Genomic DNA, 23,312 nt, shown 5'->3' with positions numbered 1-23,312 from the left:
GCAGATGTTGTTAGACTATGACTCCCATCATCTGTTGTCCATGTAAGATGAGGTTGATGGGAGTTGCAGTCCCAACAATATCTGGAGGGCACAGAAAACCTCGTCAGGAGGATCTCTCAACAAACTGAGTGGCCTTGGTAATCTAGCTGCTTCTCCACCTGACATAACTCACACAAAGGTTGCGGTGAGAAAGGTTGCTGGTACCTATCAGCATCAACAATACTAGGCTAAGTGGCCAATGGTCCTCATAAAAGTCATCTTTTTAGGTTCATCGACAACTCCAGAAGTCCCATCCCTCCGTAGAGCTGCACCTTCATTACCTGTGCTAGTAATATGCCTATCCAAGTGCTGTCAAGAAAGAGGCAGAAGGCTTAGTGCTCCCTGAAGATCCTCAGTTATGTATGTAAGTGTCAGGAATGGATCCAGCTATTAATCCGAAACTCTGCTAAGGGCCACCTTACAGATTCATGTTATTCTTAACATGGAAACTACCTGAAACCTGCTTGTGAATACCTAAGAGAGTGAGAAAAGGCCAAGAGTGGAGTATTTAGCTATATGGGATAGCTGTTTCTAACTCTTTGTCTTCTTTACCTATAAAACAAGCCCTCAATTGTACAATATAAGGAGGAGATTGATAGTTAATAAAAAAAATGCTGCAATACTTTGAATCTCAGATATTTCGAAAAGGTAAAGGTAAAGGTACCCCTGCCCGTACGGGCCAGTCTTGACAGACTCTGGGGTTGTGCGCCCATCTCACTCAAGAGGCCAGGGGCCAGCGCTGTCCGGAGACACTTCCGGGTCACGTGGCCAGCGTGACATCGCTGCTCTGGCGAGCCAGAGCCGCACACGGAAACACCGTTTACCTTCCCGCTGGCAAGCGGTCCCTATTTATCTACTTGCACCCGGAGGTGCTTTCGAACTGCTAGGTTGGCAGGCACTGGGACCGAGCAGCGGGAGCGCACCCCGCCGCAGGGATTCGAACCGCTGACCTTTCGATCGGCAAGTCCTAGGCGCTGACGCTTTAACCCACAGCGCCACCTGCGTCCCTAGATATTTCGAAAGCGTGGCGCTAATTGCAGTTACGAAAGCGTGGCGCTAATTGCAGTTACATTCTCTGAATAGTGCCCTGCTAAACTCTGTGGAACATTAATGCACAAATGGTTTATAGGACAACTTGAAAAACTTGTCTGGAGCAACAGTAATTTGTAGTCATATTTCTGCATGGCTGACTTTCATTTCCTCATAAATGCTAAAATAATGAATCAACTTTGAGCAGAAAATGTAATTAGCTTGTTCAGAAAATATGGCCAGTGTTACTTTTCAGTTATCATACAATGGCCTCTGTCTCTGTATATTTTGCTTGACATTTTCACTCAAGCCTGCAATACTTGAATCTTGCACAGACCCCATTCATTTTGAAAGGGTTTGGTGCAGGAGACCTTATTGAAAGAGCATGCCTGAGATAATAATTCTTCAGGGAGCTGGGTGCTGATGTTGGCTTTCGGTGTTGCAAGTTGTTTGTGTGACCACCCACCCTAATAGAATTGAATAAATCTGGCAAGGCCATTATGGCAAATTTAGCAAGCCTGTTAGAGGAGTTTTTAATAGTTTTACACAGTAATTGTAATGAACGATGAAATGATACGTTACAATAAACCCTGCTTATTGTAATGCATATCCATAGTTCTCATTACTGTATTTCATGTCTGGCTAAGGGGAATGGGTGCAAAGAAGAAGTAGAAGAGTAATACTGCTGCTTTCCAGTAGTGCCAGGCAGAGGCTGTTGGTTGCCTTCAGTGTCTATTGTGCAGAGTTATGCTTCCTCTTGTACTTTTCAAACTCTTCTGCAGACAAGAGGATTTGGGCAACTGAATGTTCTCATATAGGTGAGAACCAGTGCAGTGTTGTGAGGGTTTTGGACTAGGACTCAGCTACATTAGTAAAAGAAACCCCAGCCTTTTAAATGCGTTATACACTTGCAACACCAGATGGCACTGTAGAGCACAAAACTTTTCTATGCGATTTCACATACCGTTTCCACCCCTTTTGCTATAATGATTGAATTTATTACTTATTTATAGCACACACACCCCCCCCCCTGTGTAGATCCACCGTAGGATCTGGGAGACCAGGGTTCAAATATACACAGGATGGTTAGAGCATGGTACTGATAAAATCCCCGTATGGGGCAGCTGCGTATTCCTGCATTGCAGATAGTTGAACTAGATGATCTTCAGGGTCCCTTCCAACTTGACAGTTCTACCATTCTATGCATAACACTTACTGGGTGACCTTAGACTGGCTTGCCACTTTCTCTAAGCCCAGCCTCCCTCACAGGGTTGTCAAGATGAAATGGTAGCTGTGAAGAACCATGTACACTACATTGAGCTCCTTGGAGGAAAAGTGAGATATAAAAAATTACTAAATATCAACATTTGCTAAAATCCTGCACTGCTGTTAAAGGCACACCCCCATTGTGATTGGCTCTCAACCTCCTGCCCTTTACATTTCAGTACCTTTTCCTCCCTCTCTGCTCTTGTGGATGCACTTTATAAGCTGCCAAGCCTTGCAGTTAGCTTCCCCCGATCTGCAAATGCTTGCATGCTGTTTTCTCAGTGAGGTTCCTGCTGCTGAGCATCTGCTTGCTATTAATGCCACAGCACTGATTGCTTGTTCCATCACTAGTGGAAGCAGTGATGGAGAGCACTTTCCACTGCATTATTCTAGATTGTTGACTGAGGCATTCTGTTCTTTCCCCGGTACAGTATATGCATTTCTTGAGTTTTCTGAACTAGTTTTAATAACGTTGCTTTCCCCACCCCCCTACCCCTAAGTGTTTTTAATTGTTCTTTCATCTCTTTCAAACAGCATTCTAAAACTAGTTTTGGGGGGAAATGTGTTCACAGGGTAAAAACATTTCCAGAAACCTTCCAGTCTGTGGAACAAGTCTTTAGAGACCTCATCAGAAAACTGTGGTATTGTTAAAATGAACAGTTTCAGTTGTGAAGAAGGAAAACATGGATTTTCGGCGGGGGGGGGGACCCGGTTACAACAAAATATTATGAGCAGTGATCCATATACCCTTCTTGCAATATTCAGTGCTGGATAAGAATCCCGTGCACTTAATCATTGAAAGTCTAGGATTTGGCAGCCTTTCTGAAGCTAAGCAGACTCGAGACTCTGAAGTTCCTGAATAGAAAACAATGCACACGGCCTTTCCTTCCTTGAAAGAAACCTGTCTCGCTGCCAAAGGATAAATTTACAAAGAGCAGGTTCATAAAGGAGAAGATGGTCCCTTGTTTGGAGCTTTACAGTTTAAAACCAATGTTTTCGGTTGTGATGATACTTAATCTAGTGATGATCTTTTAACACTGGGGCTTGGAAATATGACTTAACAAGGGTGAGTAGTGATTAACAGCCAAGCACTTGTGCTTGGAGGGACGCGGGTGGCGCTGTGGGTAAAAGCCTCGGTGCCTAGGGCTTGCCGATCGGAAGGTCGGCGGTTCGAATCCCCGCGGCGGGGTGTGCTCCCGCTGCTCGGTCCCAGCGCCTGCCAACCTAGCAGTTCGAAAGCACCCCCGGGTGTAAGTAGATAAATAGGGACCGCTTACTGGCGGGAAGGTAAACGGCGTTTCCGTGTGCTGCGCTGGCTCGCCAGATGCAGCTTTGTCACGCTGGCCACATGACCCGGAAGTGTCTCCGGACAGCGCTGGCCCCCGGCCTCTTGAGTGAGATGGGCGCACCAACCCAAGAGTCTGTCAAGACTGGCCCGTACGGGCAGGGGTACCTTTACCTTTACTTTACTTGTGCTTGGAACTTACTACAGCCTTCAAAGAGTCTTTGCAAGTATCACCACATAAAGTACATTCTAGTAATCTCACCATGACGCCACCAAGCTGTGGGATATCCAGCTTCATATAACCAACATGCTTAAGTCTAATTAGTGCATGAAAGGGTTAATGCCATAGAGTATGCTGGCCTGCTAGGCTTAGCTAGGCTACTCCCCCTCATCTTGGGAAGAAGGCAATCAAGGCCTTTGTTCACCTCAGTCTACCAGAGAAGCTCAGTGTGTGAAGAGGCTAAGCTGCTTGCTGCAATTTAGCCACATGGCTCTAACAAGCCTTTCTTCTGTTCCTATACCAATAATTTAGGAACTTTCATCACTGTAACTAAGCCAGGTTTCACTGCCTGTGTGCTCTGATGGCTATATGGAAAGTTACTTATTTATTATTTGTTAAATTTGTATGGTGCCCTTCATCCATAGATTTCACAAGATAAAAATGCAAAACAAAAAATACATAATAAAAACAAGAACAAAAACAAAACAGTGACTCCCCCCCAGGAAATGCACATGAACTGGACCCTTGAAGAGTTTGTAAGTAAAGCTATTTTTAACTTACCAAATATGTGTCTTTTTCTATGCTAAGGGAAGTGGGGAACCTTGGAAGGAACTTAGAAGAGCCTATTTTAAAGGTCTAACAGCCTATATTTCCATGCTTTACTTTGCTGCATGTTTGTGATTTTGTGACTCTCACCAAAGAGTACTTGCCCCAAACTTGAATTCTGGCATCCAGGAATTCATCTTTTATATATCTATTTTTTTCCTTGCCACCAACATGCCATAGACAGCTATATCAAGGTTAAAGTTGGAAATATGGATGTGTTAGCCACATCATAGGATCGTTTCTTGCTACTTAGATCTCCCAATGCTTTTAGAGCAGAACAGGTCAGGCATAAACTGCAAGTGTTCTTCCACTGCTTTTGTATCAGAAAGGTCCACATAAAACTTTAGAAACCACATTTTACACTGTAGTCCTGACGTCACAATGAACTGGAAGGGTTTTTATTTATTTGTTTTAATTGCTCGTAAAATCAGTTTCCACTGTCCCTGCAGAAAACACTGCTTCGGTCATTTCGAAAATAAGTCATGCCTTGTAATGCAGTGTGCACATTAGAACAGTATTACTTAAACCAATAAAGTTCATTTTTGTTCCTACTTATGCAAACTTTGGCATTTTGAGTTTGATAATTGCATTAGTCTGGCGACAGAGAAGCAAGAAACAGGGGCTAATGACTCCTGAGGAGCTTCATTTTTTCCCCTTTCCAGGCAACTCCACAACCTATTGGTCCCTGAGCTCTTGGTTCTTATGGGTATGTGATCTGATTCATATCGCATTGATTATAGTTAATGGTTTGGAAATTGTGGGATGTGGGTTTTGACTTGTTGCTTATATTTCTGCACTCCAGGAACAGTGCCATCCTAATCTTGATTTATTCTTGTTGAACAGGGATAGGATTGCACGTAAACTCCCCTTGCCCCATCAGTGTTCAAAGGTAAACCAGGCATAGAGAACCCATGGTGGTAGCAGATTCCACAGTTTAACTGTGTGATGTATGAGTAAGTACTTCCTTTTGTCCGTTCTGGATAGTCCATCGTTCAGGTTCATTGGTTGCTCTTGAGTTCTAGTATTATGAGAGACACAGGTGGCGCTGTGGTCTAAACCACTGAGCCTCTTGGGCTTGCCAGTCGGAAGGTCGGTGGTTTGAATCAGTGTGATGGGGTGAGCTCCCGTTGCTCTGTACCAGCTTTTGCCAGCCTATCAGTTCGAAAGCATGGCAGTGTGAGTAGATAAATAGGTACTGCTGTGGCAGGAAGGTAAACAGTGTTTCTGTGCACTCTGGTTTCCGTCACGGTGTCCCGTTGCACCAGAAGTGGTTTAGTCATACTGGCCACATGACCCGGAAAACTGTCTGTGGACAAACGCTGGCTCCCTCGGCCTGAAAGTGAGATGAGCGCCACACCCCATAGTCGTCTTTGACTGGGTTTACCAGTCCAGGGGTCCTTTACCTTTTACCTTAGTATTATTTGAAGAATGTCTCTTTCTTCAGTTTCTCCACACTAGGCATATGACAAGTCCTATGTTCTCTTTGAGGTTGTTCTTGCCCCTGGTGGGTTGGAAGACATTATTTAAATATTTTAAAAATAATTTTATAAGTTGTGTGTCCTTGTTTTCACAACTGGATCCTTTTACATGGTTTTTTTTTTGGTATTTCATGCACTGTGAATTTCCGTTATTTTTATTGATTATTGTTTAGCAATTATTTATTGTAATTGTTAAGCGTAAACTGTTTAGTTATTATTTGATTATATTTAATTTTACTGTTTACTAATATATTCTAATGGGTTATTGAATATTCTTTATTTGAAATAAGCTGTTTATTTTAAAGATATGTTTTTCTTATGACTTTTTTTTTGTATTGGATCTGATTGTTATTAGGTGTGTGATCCTTGTGGTCTGTTTTGTTGTTTTTTCAGATTGCAAACCACCTTGTATAAAGGCAGTTGTGATGGGATGATGAGCTGCTTGTGCGTAAAAGCTTAGTCCCTCAGGGTTTGCTCAGCATAGCAAAACTCTGTCTTTAGCAGAGCCCTTAAGCATGGCTCCCTCAGTCACTGGCAGAATCCGACAGTGGGCGTTTGCGGAATCTCTTCCAACATAAAAGCTCCTTAACGGAAACGCGTCTTCTGGACTCTCGGCGTGACAGTTTCCGGCGAGGTGTGGGTGTCCCTATAGGAGGTCCTGAAACCTCCTCACTGTTTTCGCTGGAAGTGTCCCAGAGCCCTTCTTCCGACTCCCTTTCCCTCGGAGCTCCTTCTCTCCCCCTGCTGGTTCCTTCCTCTGCTGTTAAGTCTCTCCTAACCTCCTTGAGCCCTTCCACCACCTGCTCTGATGGCAGTTCCCTGACAGCAGTATACAAAATAAAAGTGAAATGAAATGAAGACACGTTTGTGTCAGTCCCAGCTACATGGACTTCTTAGATTTCTCCATGGATTTATATGGACATTCTCAATTCCATCCCTGGAGACATTTAGAAATAATGAACCAGGAAGTGACCTAGCCAGACCATGGTTCTTTCTAACATGCATGCATACAAAGTTATGGCTTTATGACTGTTTCTGCGCCTTCCTCTTCCAGCCACTCCAGCCTAATCCCACCCAGTTATCATTCCTCTCTGCAAGTTTTTCAGTGTTCTGTGCGTTGAGTTCTTATCAAGATGTTTTTGGGGCCTATTGTCCATTGAATTATTTATTGCAGGGTTTTTTGCACTTGTGGTGTGCTTTGCAGATCTCTCTCTCTCTGTCTGCCTCTATCTCTGTCTCTCCCCCTCTCTCTGTCTCTCTCTCGTGTGTGTGTGTGTGTGTTAGCTTTGGCACTAACACATGAAGATTCAAAGTGGTATTATACACCCACCCACCAAAACCTGTGCCCCCCAAAAAAAATTAAATAAGAGATTACTTGTTCCTGATGCAAATAGAGATAATGAATGTTCAAGTTGCTTGCCTTATGCTAAGACATTTCTATAAGATAAGGTAGCATGTTCTCCAAGACAGCTTCATTTGTAGCTTTCTTCCAGAGTCCAGCAAAAGGCAAACCTGGTTTGGCATCATATGCTCACCTGTTTTGGACCTTTGCTTGTCCTGTTAAATCTCCACCACTCCCTGTCGTCTTCCGCCTACTCAAGCAATTGTTCCGCCACAAAAGCTGTGTGTATACCTAAGCGCATTCACTTCAGGCTTGCTACAATCTGACCTTCTTCCCATAGCAAAAATTTCCTTCTATGGCTATTGGTTGCTCAACTGGGTGTTTGCCAGTTTTCAAGCTGGCTACACTGTTTGGACCTCTCAGTTACACTTCACCGCAGCTCATTTTGCCTGCTCTTAAATGTGAGAAAAAAATGAAAATCAAACAATTTTATCAAGTCGATGTATAGATAGGTAGATATGAAGAAGGATAGAAAACTCAAATTCTTGTGTTTTTTCTGGAATAAGCTTAAGCATTTCTGGGGCGAGAACATGCCACGACATTTCCCTGCCCTTTGGATCCCTGCTGCATGGAGTTAAGAAGCCTGCAGCCAAATATTTTTGCTGGTTATTTGAAAACTATATGTGAACTTCAGCTTTTCTCACATCTGCGGTTCCAACGGCACCTCTCTGTGTCCATTTTCGCTCTCAGTTTTCCTTCCCCTCTTAGGGACAAAGTACACATTATGTGAGAAGTGATAATATACATTTAGCAAAAAGCGGGTGGGAGTTGGCTTCTGTTACCACATATTTTCCCCAATGGCTTTGCCCTAAATGTATGTTTTTCCTCTTTCAACCATTTGTGGGGAAAGGGTTAAAACAAGGATGGGGAACCTCAAGATCTGGCTGGGCTCCAGCTTCCATCAGCCCCAGTCAGCATAGCTAATGGCTATGGAAAATGGTGTACAACTAGAGGAACAAAGATTCTCCACTCCTGGGTTAAGTGCTCCCTCGCACTCCCCATCCAAGTCCAGCACTAGTGGTCTATGTGATTGGGCACCTGCTAAGACCAGCCCTGGCAGGTGGACCCACTGTCAGTCAGAGCTTCCTGAGTCATTTTGGAGGCACATGGAAGCAAGGAGGCTCCCCAAAGCACACACCTTATCAGGAACAACTCCTTGCCCTTCTCTCAGGCTCTAGGTCCTGAGTCCAGGCTCTAGGTCCAAAGCCTAGCATGTAAGGGATGAAGTCCTGTACTTCCCTAAAGCTTAGGAAAATATCACTGTGCTTCTTTCTGATATTAGAGGCACACAGAAGCCCAACTGGGTAGTCTCCTGTCCTGGGTTGCATAGCAAGCACAGAGCATTGTTTGCCAGTTCAGACAAGACAGTAAACACTATGGTCTGGTGAATGAGCAGTGAGGAGCCTCAACATGTAGATTCACCTCTCTCCTTGTATGCAGCCTGTGGCTCCTCACAGTTTGTTCATGACATCATGATATATGAAACATCTCACAATTCTCTCTCCAGGGTCAAGTCCTGGGAAACCCAAGCCTTCCAGTTTTCAGCAGAAGCTGAAAGACGGGAAATGCAGGGCAGAAGTCCTCCTTCACTCAGCACATAATTAAACTGGAATTTGCTGCTACAGGATATGGCGATGACCATCAACACAGATGCTTTTAAAAGGGAGTTGGGCAAATTCTATTTTGTTTTATTTATTGAAATATGTTTAACCCACACTTTCATAAAAGTATATTAAGGCAGTATACAACATGCAACATTATGAGTAAAAACACATGTAGAAACATCAGTAAAACCTCTGTAAATATTGGCTAGTTCAGTTGCTAGCAGGCTAGTCTATTTTCCATCTTAAGATGGTGTGTGAACAGTGAGGAAACACAGCAAGCTGTTGATGCAGGAAGAGACAAATCTTGCTCCCTTGCCAGCTTGGCACTGTAACTCAGTGAGGTTGCTTCATGTAGGTGCTTCATGTAGATCATGTGGGAAAGATAGTAGAGGCAGGAGGTTGAAGTCTCCTCTTCTCACAATCTCCTGCCTCATCTGATCCATGGGAAACAGCTGGGAGGCAGGGGAAATGGGGGACGGCAGGAATGCCTGGAGGTTCCACATCTATGCTCTGAACAATTGTACTGTAAGATTAAAGCTCAACACAAACGTGAACAAAGGTGGCAAACGAGACAGTAATGTGGTGGGTAAAATCAATTCTGACAAAGGTTGAAGACAGACTTTGAGGCATGGCAAGCTCATAACTGCGTAAGCAGGCTGTTCAGCTTATAAACAGTAACTTGCAGAACAGACAAATGTTAGTTCAAGCTATGAGGATCAGTGCAATAGACATTTGACTTGCGGTAAGCTGCAAATGTTGATAAATTTATGGTGTAAATGTCAGCAACCCAGGGCTTCGAGAAATTTGGGCAGTCTGATCATTAAGAAAAGTAAAAGGCCTCTTCTCCTTTTTATTGGAGCTTGTGTCAGATTCGGATGATCAAAGGCTACACAGATCACTGCAGAATGTGTAATGCACGGCTACAGACACCAAATAATTCAACACTAATGACGAAAACAGCATCCTAGCTACACAGGGGAGAGTTGCAGTGATTGAGATACAGGAGACTGCAGAACTGCTCAGAACCGGGGAAAGGCATGGACTGCATTCACTACTTGTTTATATATTAGATATAAAAGAAATAAGCTCTTCGACAGTGGCCTTGTTCACATATTACGCTTTACATGGAAATGGGCACCCCCTGTGATTTAGCTCTACCTTGCAACCATAATATCCAGCATAACTCACTGCGTTATTTGTTGACATCAAAAGTTTCCTTGTCCCCATCGGTGACTGTCAATGACTGTGGCTTGCTTTGTTTGTTTTTCTCAGAGGGTTGTATCCATCTTCATTTTCACCCTTCCACCTTTCTCCTTTGCCTAATAAAGATAATTTCTTTTGTTGTGGAGAGGCTGGAAACAAGGCAGCAGCAGCAGCAAAACACTTGAATATAAATAACTGGGCAGAAGCATAGATCGATATATTAAATATTGACTGTAATAGTTTTTCTTTGGAGACTGTGATGACTTCAGTCATTTTCTTTATTCAGTCACTTTCAGTCATATTCAGTCACTTTCTTTATTCATGCATTGTAATATAAGTCTTAATGGCTAATAAAATGTTCACCATCCCTAATTTAATCCAAGGCAATACCTGCAACTTTTCATGGGCCAGCAAGAGATTTCACGTTAAACCCTAGATACTATTACAGCAACTTTATTTATTTTATTTATTTATTTTTCTTTCTTGATTTAATCTCTCCTCCCTCTTAAGCAGGAGTCAGCAAACTTTTAAAGCAGGTGGCTGGTTCACTGTCCCTCAGACCTTGTGGGGGGCCAGACTATATGGGGGGGGGGATGAACGAATTCCTATGCCCCACAAACAACCCAGAGATGCATTTTAAATAAAAGCACACATTCTACTCATGTAAAAACACCAGGCAGGCCACACAAACAACCCAGAGATGCATTTTAAATAAAAGGACACATTCTACTCCTGTCTTCAGGCTGGATTTAGAAGGTGATTAGGATAAGGATGAAATGTGCATCTATCTTATATAGCATTCTTTTACTTCGGAGGTTGAGTTTACAGTCGGTGGTGTTGTTGTGAATGGGCTTCAGGGCAGAAGTCCAGGACCTTACAGATGAAGGGGCTCCCAGAGTGAATGATGGCAAATAATGAGGACATTGGCAGGAGGCCTGAGAGCAAAGCAGAAGTGGCAGTTGATGTGCTTCCAGCCAGCCATCATCCTCACTTGCACAGAATGCCTTTGAGCCATGAGGCTCAGAGACATTGTGAGCAAACAAAGATGACAGGGAGCTGGAGGAGCATCTGCCGGCAGGAAACTCCTTGCAGTGAGCTCTTTGTGACCATCAAAAGAACTCTTTCCTGCTTGCTAAGCATATAGGGGAAGGACCCTTTAAAAGCCATCCTTTCCCATCTAGCAAGCTTATTAGGAGAGCAGAACAAGGGGATGGCAGGCAAAGAGAGAGCAAAGCAGCCAATCCAGGACTATGTTGAATCATATAATCATAGAACTGTAGAGTTGGGAGTGACCCCAGGTGTTGTGTATTCCAGCCCCTGCAGTGCAGGAATCTCAACTAAAGCATCCATGACAGATGGCCATCCAACTACTGCTTATATGAGTGGGGACAGATCAGCAGAGGGTGAGGTGATGCAGCCCCCACCTTGAAAAAAGGCACCCTGCCCAAGCCTGAGAGCGCTCCTGATCTACAGTATATAATACAATGTGAAAAGTCAGTTAGGTTCCCTCTGATACTTTTCTAAGGATTGAAGCTTGCAGAGCATCCTAGGCAGTATAAATCATGAGCATTTTCCATACGACTAATAAAAATGTGTCCTGCTTGAGCAAACACCTTAGGCTTTGTTTCCTGTGAATTGAATAGTGCTTTAAGCAGAGCATGACTTGTATTTTTACCCGCCAACAAAGTGGGATCTTTTCTATTAGCACTTTACTAGGTTTATATTGAATGGGCACAGCGTAATAAAACAGGGTGGCTTCTGAATTAATCAGGTGTCCCTTAGCTAAGCACTGGTAGAAAGCTACCCGGCCTTCCAATATTCCCTTACTTTCCTTGTACATAGTGCTAGTTTGCAGTCAAGGATGCCTTTGCCTGCTCATCAGATCATAGAATTATGGAGTTGGAAGGAGGGACCTCAAGGATCATCTAGTACTCCAACCCCCTGCAATGCAGGAATCTCAGCTAAAGCATCTATGGCAGATGGTCACCCTACCTCTGCTTAAAAACTTCTAACGGAGAGCCCACCACCTCCTGAAGGAGTCTGTTCCATTGTTGAACAGCTCTTACTCTCAGAAAGTTCTTCTTGATGTTTAGTTGGAATCTCCTTTCTTGTAACTTGAAGTCATTGGTTTGAGTTCTATGCTCCAGAACAGGAAAAAAACAAGCTCGCTCCTTCTTCCATGTAGCAGTCCTTTAGAGCACACAGGAAGAAGGGAGCATACATCTCTAAACAGGTTTTGCCAGACTTGGTTTGTTTAACTCTTTTTGCTGCCCATAGTTGGGCCAAAGGCATGGAAGCATCCCTCAGGTTGGTAACAACTCACCCAGCTTTTGAAGGTGTGTCTGCCCAGACAAGGTGATATGAAGTTATTCCTGAGATGTGAAGTGCCCTTTGTAATTACACTTTCACACTGTCTAATTCATGCCTTGATGTTGCAGTTGTCCAAGTGATAATAATAGTACATGGGAGAATTTGGGTCTGCTTCTCTTGCTGGTTCATCTAGCAACGTTGGGTCAGTGCACGTACGATGCTCAATTCTGTTGAGGCAGAGCCCACAGAAGGGTTGGGAAAAGCGACGTTCAGTAAGTTATCTTGAGCCGATGTCAGTGGGTTGTTGATACACAGGGGCCTGAATGTCCTGTGCGAGGTTGGGAATCATGGAGCAGAGAGCAAAGGTAGTCAGGGGTAGCAGGTCTTTCAGCACCCTGGACAGATCACAAAAGAGACTATTTGTTCCTTAGTTCTAATTGGGCCTGAATTCCTTTCTGCAAACCTGCATCACTGGCTACCGCAACCTTTTACTCTGCATCTCTGTTTAGTTTACTGCTTATAACTGGGGTCACTCAGGACACTCACCTTGGTACTTAAATCATGACATGTATCTTTGCTGACATCCATGCACACGATGCCTTTCATGGTTTATTTTCTACTCTCCACCTCAAAAGAAAAATGGAAGGATTGTGGGAAATTGTGGCTAAATAGCACATATAACCTCCCGACTTTTCTCCAGGTTCTTTATTATTATCAGCTGAAAGTGTTATCGAGACTGAAACATGCAAGCAGATATGCTCAGGGAAGCTCACTTTACACCCCACCAGTGTGTTTAGTGGCAGATCCATAGTTTTCCCTCATTGGGATTTACTAATGTCTTCAAGATAAAGTTAATAACATAAAGGCTTTTAGCATAGATCCTCTCCACATCCAATTCCATCATATTTCTACCATGAAAACAATTTCTGTGCCAGTGATAATGCTGTCTCAAGTCTTAAATGGAAAGCCTTAATGCCCATTTGTCTCTGTGGCTGTCTGTCACTAGGGAACTAGTTAAGAGTTGTCTTGGGTTAACACCGATATGCTTGCTAATGGTCGTAGGGGAGAACTAAATTTATTTGTTTCTTGCGCGGATAGCTTTCTTTTTCACCAAGGAGATCAAAGAAGCATGTTTAGCCACATAATAAATGTCAGTTAGGTTAGACCAGTGTTCCACAGTTATTCTGGGGCTATAATTCCCATCATCCCTAGCTGGCAAGACCAGTGGTCAGGGATGATGGAATAGCAGCCCCCAAACAGCTGGAGACCAAAGTTTGGGTTAGACCAAAGCCATACAACTTTCAACCCACAAAGTTGAACCAGGGGCAAAGAGAGCGGGAAGCAATTCACAAAGAAGACATGCTTTTGGGTTTATTCTAGATTGGATTGCAAAATGTAGTGGACTTTTGAGACCACTTTCTGCTTTTGCTTTTTATGCTTCATAACCATAGATGTAGGTGGTTCCTGAGGCATGAATTGCAGAGTGGAATGGGGCGCCCCTGAAACACTAAACAGAACCTTCCCTCCAGATTCCCCTTGAAGATGCAAGCTGAAATACTCTGTTGATCTACTATATTTCTTTCACTTTTCACCCTAATTTCAATGGGTGTACTCTGAGTAGTGTTATAGGTGCTTGTTGAAGAGTAAGAGGGACTTGATTATACAAATGGGGCCGGCTGACAAACTTGTTGGAGTTTGTGGTTTACCTCACATCAATCAACATATTTTGACAGTGTTGGAGGTTAATACCACTTACCCGTTTAAATGCACATCAGAAGAAAAGAAAAGAAAAATTGTAAATATGGATTTTTTAAAGTCAGTGTGATCATGGGAACACAATAAGCGTTTAAGGATAAGATTTTACAAATCCTCACTAAGACTGCAGTCCTGTACTCACTTAGCTGGCATGAATTCCCATTGAACTCAAGGGGGTTTGTTGCTAATTAGATATTATGTGGCCTTATGGATTCAACCTTAATCTACCAGCATCAGTCTTTGATGTAATTCTAGGAATGGATTTTTCTTCCCCATGAAACTTGCCTGATAGAAACAAAAAACCAAAATCATTGATCCAAAGGCCTTTCTGCTTCAGTTGTTGGTGGGAACTGGCTGCAGCAATGTATTGGTAGCAATTGAGATTTTACTGTAATGTGGGTTTTTTGGGTTTTGATACTGATGTGTTAAGTTACATGCCAGGGTAGCCAATGTGGTTCCCTCCAGATGTTTAGCAGTGTGTGTGTGTGTATCATAAAAATATATTGCAGCAGTTTACAACAATATAAAAAAGGAAAACCAGGCAATAAAAGCACAAAAAGTTAAAAAGAAATTACAAGCAAACATTAACAAACCATTGTAGGGGATATACTCTGGTGGAATAGAAAAGTTTACAGGAGGTATTTAAAAGCTGGCACAGAAGATGCCTGCTGAATCTCTATTGGCAGGGTGTTGCACAGGACTGGCTGATGTCAGGGACTGGCTGGATGAAGAAGAGTGGTAGGAGGCACCAGAAGGGAAAGGAGGTCAGATGGAGAAGAGTGGGGAGGAGGTACCAGATGCTCAAGTGGCAACAGGGTTTAGTGAGCAGGAAGAGTCTGTGACAGGGAATAGTTCAGACTCGGAGGCTGAAGCAGAGGAGGGGAGTCAAGAGGCTGCAGAAGAATCCAGGGAGTCTCCCTCTCCTTCTGCAACAAGCTCCTCTCCACCCTGGTCTCCAAGAACATGTAGAATTATGAGGAGAGCAGAACGGAGGCCAGAGGTGTGCAGATGCAGTTTGAGACTGGTTGGGAAACATTCAGGGGAGGAGGAACCTTAGAAAGGGTGGATAGCAGATCTTCAGTCCTGGCAACTGCTCCATAGGGGCAAGACCTACTGGAAAGTGTGCTTAGACCACTAGTCCAAGTTGTATGTTTGTTTCCTTGAATAGAGAGTTAAATTCACCGACAACGGAGATCTGCTTTTTTCCTTGCTGACATGTGTCTGACTCCAGCCCTGACAGCCAATGACACTAATGTCTTTGTTTGTCATTGTTGTCAAACAAACCCTCACCAATTCTGGAAGAATCAACAGGGTCACACTTCCTGTCTGTTGTCCAGCAGAGGTCATCACACAGAGCAACCAAAGGAGCTTCCATGCCAAAACCAGCTCAAAACCCTGATTGAAATGAATCTAGAAAATCTGTCTCATTCAAGAGAATCTGGAACTCTCTTAGGAATGTTTGCATCCATTGTAAGATGCTTGTTTTTATATAAAAACATGAGAGAAGCAGATTGTTTTAGTATTTTGGTTCCAAATAATCATTTCTGAGCCTTAGGAGTAGGAAAATATAATCATTTCTGAGCCTTAGGAGTAGGAAAATATATCAAAATGAGGTCTTCTGCTTCTGGACTTCAATGTCTTCTTGGAAAAATAATTCCAAATGCCACTGTGGGAGTCTTTGCAATTAAAAGTCCTTCATGTGATTTTTTTATGCTTCTGTGCCTTCTTGAGTTCTCTGCTGTTTTCTGATTTATAGTGGATGATGCAGTGTTTGGAGTAAACACGAAGCTGCTGCTAATGAAATTTTAATAGTTTTCTTCTATTTTCAGGCTCAGATATTGGTGCAGTTGAAGTAAGTGACAGCATACTCTAGACCAGTGTTTCCCAACCTTGTGCCTCCAGCTGTTTTTGGACTACAATTCCCATCATCCCTTGCCACTGGTCTTGCTAGTCAGGGATGATGGGAGTTGTAGTTCAAAAACAGCTGGAGGCACAAGGTTGGGAAACACTGCTCTAGACAACGGTCCCATTCCTTCTTGAGGATTGTCCATAAAATTTCAGATTCAGTATTTTGTCAATAACAACACTAGCAGGGCAATTCTGTGCCTGTAACCTCAGAGGTAAGCCCTCTGAATTCAGTTGGAACTACCTGGGTAAATCCTGGGTTACATCCCAAATCAATACTGGGCCAATACCTTTATTAGGGACGTGGGTGGTGCTGTGGGTTAAACTACAGAGCCTAGGACTTGCCGATCAGAAGGTCGGTGGTTCGAATACCATGACAGGGTGAGCTCCCATTGCTCGATCCCTGCTCCTGCCTACCTAGCAGTTCGAAAGCACGTCAAAGTGCAAGGAGATAAATAGGTAGCGCTCCAGCAGGAAGGTAAACGGCGTTTCCGTGCGCTGCTCTGGTTCGCCAGAAGCAGCTTAGTCATGCTGGCCACATGACCCGGAAGCTGTACACCGGCTCCCTCGGCCAATAAAGCGAGATGAGCGCCACAACCCCAGAGTCGGTCATGACTGGACCTAATGGTCAGGGGTCCCTTTACCTTTACCTTAACTTTATTAGGGCAACCAAAGCATCACAAAATAGTGTGCAAAACTTGAGTTCTCCAGAACTTTTCATTTTGTTGTTGTTGTTTAGTTGTTTAGTCGTGTCTGACTCTTAATGGCCCCATGGACCAGAGCATGCCAGTCACTCCTTTCTTCCACTGCCTCCCACAGTTTGGTCAAGCTCATGCTGGTAGCTTCGAAAACACTGTCCAGCCATCTCATCCTCTGTCATCCCCTTCTCCTTGTGCCCTCAATCTTTCCCAATATCAGGGTCTTTTGCAGGGAGTCTTCTCTTCTCATGAGGTGGCCAAAGTATTGGAGCCTCAGCTTCAGGATCTGTCCTTCCAGTGAGCACTCAGGGCTGATTTCCTTAAGAATGGAGAGGTTTGATCTTGCAGTCCATGGGACTCTCAAGAGTCTCCTCCAACACCATAATTCAAAAGCATCAATTCTTCGGCGATCAGCCTTCTTTATGGTCCAGCCCTCACTTTCATACATCACTACTGGGAAAACCATAGCTTTAACTATACGGACCTTTGTTGGCAAGGTGATGTTTCTGCTTTTTAAGATGCAGTCTAGGTTTGTCATTGCTTTTCTCCCAAGAAGCAGGCATCTTTTAATTTCATGACTGCTGTCACCATCTGCAGTGATCATGGAACCCAAGAAAGTAAAATCTCTCACTGCCTCCATTTCTTCCCCTTCTGTTTGCCAGGAGGTGATGGGCCCAGTGGCCATGATCTTAGTTTTTTTGATGTTGATATTTTGCGTTCTCCTCTTTCACACTCATGCTAAACCAGCAGTGGGGAATGTCTGACCTTCAGCCCTAATTAGGTCCAACAGTTAGTGTCAGCTATGGTCAGCTCTAACTTCTGAAAAATTAAAAAATATATATATAAAAGGTGTGTCCATGTGTGTGCTAAGGATATTTTTCAGATTTCAAATCTTTCAACAGTTAGTTCCCCTGCAATAGATAAGTTGCATAACATTGGGAAACTTCAAACACCCATCAATATCTGCTCCCCCTCTCATACATGCACTTGAAGATACGGACTCTTGTCATATACCACTAACAAGCCACCCATTTTTGTATGTAGTTTACAGACAAGTTTTCAGGCTTGATTTTGAAGGAGCTGATAAGCTTTCTAGTCCTCCCAGGACTGCATCCTTGACTTGAGTTCTGAGCATCGTCTTGGAATTTGTGGGATTTCCCTTCCGAAATATATTAAGGAAAGAATTGTAAGCTTTTGCTATTGCGTAAATGCATACATATGGGACGCTGGTGGTGCTGTGGGTTAAACCACAGAGCCTAGGGCTTGCCGATCAGAAGGTCAGCGGTTCAAATCTCCGTGACGGGGTGAGCTCCCGTTGTTCGGTCCCAGCTCCTGCCAACCTAGCAGTTCGAAAGCATGTCAAAGTGCAAGTAGATAAGTAAGGTAAACGGTGTTCCCGTGCGCTGCTCTGGTTCGCCAGAAGCGGCTTAGTCATGCTGGCCACATGACCCGGAAGCTGTACGCCAGCTCCCTCAGCCAATAAAGTGAGATGAGCGCCGCAACCCCAGAGTCGGTCACGACTGGACCTAATGGTCAGGGGTCCCTTTACCTTTACCTTTAAATGCATACATATTGTTTGAAAACTCCAGTAGTAAGCATGCTAATATTTCAGATATTGCAATATTTGCTCTGTGGGACAAAACATCATGGATCTGCTGTTACCCTGACTTTTGTTAGCTCAAAATTCACATCTCCATTTCTATCAGCGATGACTTCAGTTCCAACCATCCTTTGCTACATCAGTTGCTTGCTTCTCTTATTTTCAGGTTTCTACCTCCCTACTTCTTTGAGCTCTCTGCATTTCCATCCCTCTCTCTGCCTTCCCTGCCCTTCTGTCACATCAGTCAGAGGCATCATGAACACTCCCATAGCCACAAAATCCCTCAATGCATTGCAATATAAATTGCTGCAGCAATGGTTTCTTTCTGGCAGCGGGTTAATTGCTCTATCTTGTCTGAAAGACAAATGAAATAGATGAGTGCTTCGGTTTTGTTTTTATGGCGAGTTTACCCCTGATATCTGGAGCCAGCACTGGATTTTTTCTTCTTCTCTTCCTTCTGAGTACAAACAGCAATCAACATCAGGCCTCTAAATAATTCTAAGCTAAACACATCCTATCAGATAAATATTTATTAGAAATGCCCAATTAGGCAGAAATAATAGCTAATTTTCCTTGCTACCATTAAAAATGTCGGCCATTTTCTGCTTCAAGAAGCAGAGGTGTGAGTTGGGAAATGTAAAACAAAATACTGCATCATAAAACAGGACAAGGGCAAGCACATTTCTGTTACATTTTATTTATTTACTTACTTGTTTATTAAATTTGTATACCACCCTCTATCTGAAGATCACAGGGCAGTTCACAACATAAAAATACAAAATGAGAACACAAAATACATAATCATCATAAAAAGCAAACCAATAGCCCCCCGAAACACATTTTAAATGCCTTACAATATTTAATTACATGAATCTAATTACATGGATTGATTTTACCTAAATTATGTGTTTTGAACTCTGCCACGCCTCTCCTGGCTCCTGGTTGGATACAAACGAAGGCTGCAAACATATAAATTGCCTGGGACGTATGCCTCATTCAAGTCAATGAGATACAGATAAGAGTTGTGCTGCAAGTTAGTTGAACTTCAGTCCCATTGAAATCCATTGGATACTTTATTAATGACTTAAGTCCCATTGATTTAAATAGCAACTAAGTTCAACTAATGTAGACTGGCTCCAACCATCCATACTTTGTCTACGCCCCATCAAATCCTTAGTAGAGCCAGGAGAAAATGGTATTCATTGTCCTTCCTGTATTTTTTATATGGTAGCTATATTGGAGCTTTCTTTCTTTCTTTCTTTCTTTCTTTCTTTCTTTCTTTCTTTCTTTCTCTCTCTCTCTCTCTCTCTCTCTCTCTCTCTCTCCATTATCTTTATGAGGACTTTAAAATGGGTGCTATTCAACAAAGTAGATCTCCTAGCACAATACTTTGGGCTGCATAATGGAACTTTCCTTCCTTCTCATCTCTCTGTTCACCTCTTGAATCTGTTCCAGGGTTCCCCCAAGCCCTTCAGAGAAGATTTGGGGAGGGCAAGGAGATGCATAGGAAGAGGGTAGGAAGGGAAAGTTCCATCGCACAAGTGGAAGTATTTCGTCAGATACTGCCTAATGTAATTATTCTTTCTAACTGGGTGAGAAAGCCCATGGTAGTGTCCATTATATAATTTCACATAAAGCAAAGGGAATGAGTGTTTAATGTTCTAGCTGGAATGTGTCAAGCTTCCTGTTTACCGCATTGTGTGGAAACACATCCAGTTAAAGGGAATCTCAAGCTGTTGGATCCATTTACTTTGGCTGCTCAAAGCAGAGCACCCAATTTATTCTACCCAGAAGTTAAATTGCATTGCTGACATTTCAAATGGAGATGGATGGTTTCATTTCATACTACCTCGGCATATTTTGCTGCACAGCATCAGAGTTGCACTGTTTCACCAAGAGTGAAAGGAATAGGAAAATGAGACAAGAGATTTGGTGCACAACCAGTTCTGTTTGTAATGGATCATACATTCTGCATATACTTACAAATGTTATTTACAATTAAGCAGTAGATAAATGTTGTTAAATAAAAATTGTGAAATGGGATGACTCATTTTCTTTAATTGATTTCATACAATGCAAACTAGTTAAGCGTAGAGTCAGATCAATGCTAGCCTATTAAGCTCAAGTCAAATTCATTTTATTAATATAATGTAAGACTGTATTGCTTAGAAGGCAAAATCAAATTGATGGCTGGGACCCAAAAACCCAACCCATCAGTTCCACATACCCCAAGGACTTGCTTGCATTCCTTGAGCTGAAAGTTCACCACACCACATAGCAAATTTGCTTTGAAACATGGGGGACATTCAAAAGCAGGTTGTGTTGTAGTGACATGGGGTGTGTATGTCTGATGTTCAAAGTAAGCAAGCCAAAGAAATCTTAACAGGCACACTCAAGTCTTGGGGAACCAAAAGTAGCTTTTTGGATATTGGCCCATGACTGCCCTGAATTTAGTAAATTGGCTGTGGGTGAGTTGCGGGACATGGATCAGAAGGTGGCTTTGATGTCCAGATCCCTACACCACATTTTTATGGCCTTAAAAACAAACCAGTAGCTTGGACTTCCAAAGAAGCATGGCTTCTCAAGAACCAAGTGAATTGATGTGATTTGGTCTCTTCACTGCCACTTCATTCATTGAGAGCCAGTGTGGGGTAGTGGTTAAGAGTGGTGGACTCGTAATCTGGTGAACCGGGTTCACTTCCCCGCTCCTCCACATGGAGCTGCTGGGAGACCTTGGGCTAGTCACACTTGTCTGAAGTCTCTCAGCCCCACTCACCTCACAGAGTGTTTGTTGTGAGGGAGGAAGGGAAAGGAGAATGTTAGCCGCTTTGAGACTCCTGAAGGGGAGTGATAAAGCGAGATATCAAATCCAAACTCCTCCTCCTCCTCCTCCTCCTCCTCCTCCTCCTCCTCCTCCTCTTCTTCTTCTTTTTCATTCTCTACAGTCTTTGCCAACCTGGTGCTTTCTGGGTGATTTGGATTTCCGTCTTCTCCAGCAATCATGGTAGCTGGGCCTGATGGGAGCTGTAGTCCAAAGCATTGGTCCAAAGGGCACCTGGCTGCTGAAGGATGCATGAATAGTATTAATCTCTTAATGTTGGTCCCATTGCAAGGCCAGACTGTGCATATAGCAGAAAGTTGCATTAAACCTAAACATGTTGAGCCTAGATCCAGGAACTAAGCTGTTCCTACTCATTGCATTTATTGCCTAGAAACTTGGAAGAATAATTAAAACATTTCCCCCTTTTCTTCCTCTCTTTATATAAAAACTAATTCTGGTATTCCATCTTGACTGTATGGGACACTTTAAAAGCCTTTTAGCAGGAGGTGGTTGTTAAGAAAAGCAGTCAGTAAGAGAAAAAACAGATTGAGAGCTGATATTCTGAAAGATGCCGAAAGTCTGGAAGCTCAACATAAAAGCTCGAATTCCAACAGAGTCTACCAAAGATTAATAGCTGCTGCCAGAAGCAAGTTTAAACTCTGGGAAACTTCTAAAGCAGAAGCAGCTCTCATCCACTTTTCAAGCATGTTCATTACACAAGAAACAAAAAAACAGATTCCTTGCAGTTTAATAGACTAGTATTCCTATTTCTTATATTGATCTGGGGTGGTGATTGGTTTTGAATCTCACTCCCCCCTGTCCAGCCACAAATGCAGTTTTCTCTATGTGGTTATTTCAAATAACATTATTAACAGTTACCGTATGTTTAGAAAAGTAGGATTATGCAATCTAAAATAAAGCACTGTTCAGCATCTTTAGGCAGGGTCAGTAATTGCTTTATTTTTAAAAAATGCCTGGTCAGATGTCTGCAACCTGTAATATACCGACTCTCAGTAAAGTTTCAGGCCTTGTTGATTTAAGACACAAATATATTTGTCTTTGTTAGCTCATTTGTTAGTCGTGTCCGACTCTTCATGACCCCATGGACCAGAGCACGCCTGGCACTCCTGTCTTCCACTGCCTCCTGCAGTTTGGTCAAACTCAAGTTGGTAGCTTTGAGAACACTGTCCAACCATCTCATCCTCTGTCGTCCCCTTCTCCTTGTGCCCTCCATCTTTCCCAACATCAGGGTCTTTTCCAGGGAGTCTTCTCTTCTCATGAGGTGGCCAAAGTATTGGAGCCTCAGCTTCAGGATCTGTCCTTCCAGTGAGCACTCAGGGCTGATTTCCTTCAAAATGGATAGGTTTGATCTCCTTGCAGTCCATGGGACTCTCAAGAGTCTCCTCCAGCACCATAACTCAAAAGCATCAATTCTTCGGCGATCAGCTTTCTTTATGGTCCAGCTCTCACTTCCATATATCACTACTGGGAAAACCAAAGCTTTACCTATTCAGACCTTTGTTGGCAAGGTGATGTCTTTGCTTTTTAAGATCCTATCTAGGGTTGTAATTGCTTTTCTCCCAAGAAGCAGGTGTCTTTTAATTTCATGACTGCTGTCACCATCTGCAGTGATCATGCCTATTTTGGTAATAAACTGCGTAACTGAGTAGAGTTGTATCTCTGCTTACAAACTTAATTTATTCCAGAGGTCCATTGTTAACCTGAAATCGTTCTTAACCTGAGGTACCACTTTAGCTAATGGGAACTCCCGCTGCCGCCGCGCCACCACCACACGATTTCTGTCCTCAACCTGAGGTACTACTTCCAGGTTAGTGGAATCTGTAACACGAAGTGTTTGTAACCCGAGGTACCACTGTACTCAAAACTCTTCCTTTCCCCCACCACTCAGAAAACCCAGCTTTTGCTGTGGCATATTGCATGTTTTGGTTAAAGACCCCAATGTGTTTTCCTTGTGTGTAGGCATATGCTCATGTAGACAAGGACACATGGCAACAGGGTGTACACTTACAACAACTGAATCTTTTATATGCTAAATAAGAAGCAGCTGTCATTGTGAATAGTGTAGCCTAC

The 23,312-nt window shown here is 43.1% G+C and overlaps 1 protein-coding gene across 1 annotated transcript in view; it reads left to right on the top strand.

The window, feature by feature from the left end:
• Positions 1 to 23,312, top strand: part of TRPC6 (transient receptor potential cation channel subfamily C member 6) — a 71,262-nt gene that overhangs the window by 14,848 nt on the left and 33,102 nt on the right. The window lies entirely within an intron of this gene.

The sequence above is a fragment of the Podarcis cretensis genome (genome assembly GCF_951804945.1).
Source record: "Podarcis cretensis genome assembly, chromosome: 4".
Taxonomy (NCBI): domain Eukaryota; kingdom Metazoa; phylum Chordata; class Lepidosauria; order Squamata; family Lacertidae; genus Podarcis; species Podarcis cretensis.
Note: the sequence above shows the minus strand (reverse complement) of the source record. Positions and strands in the feature narration are given on the sequence as shown.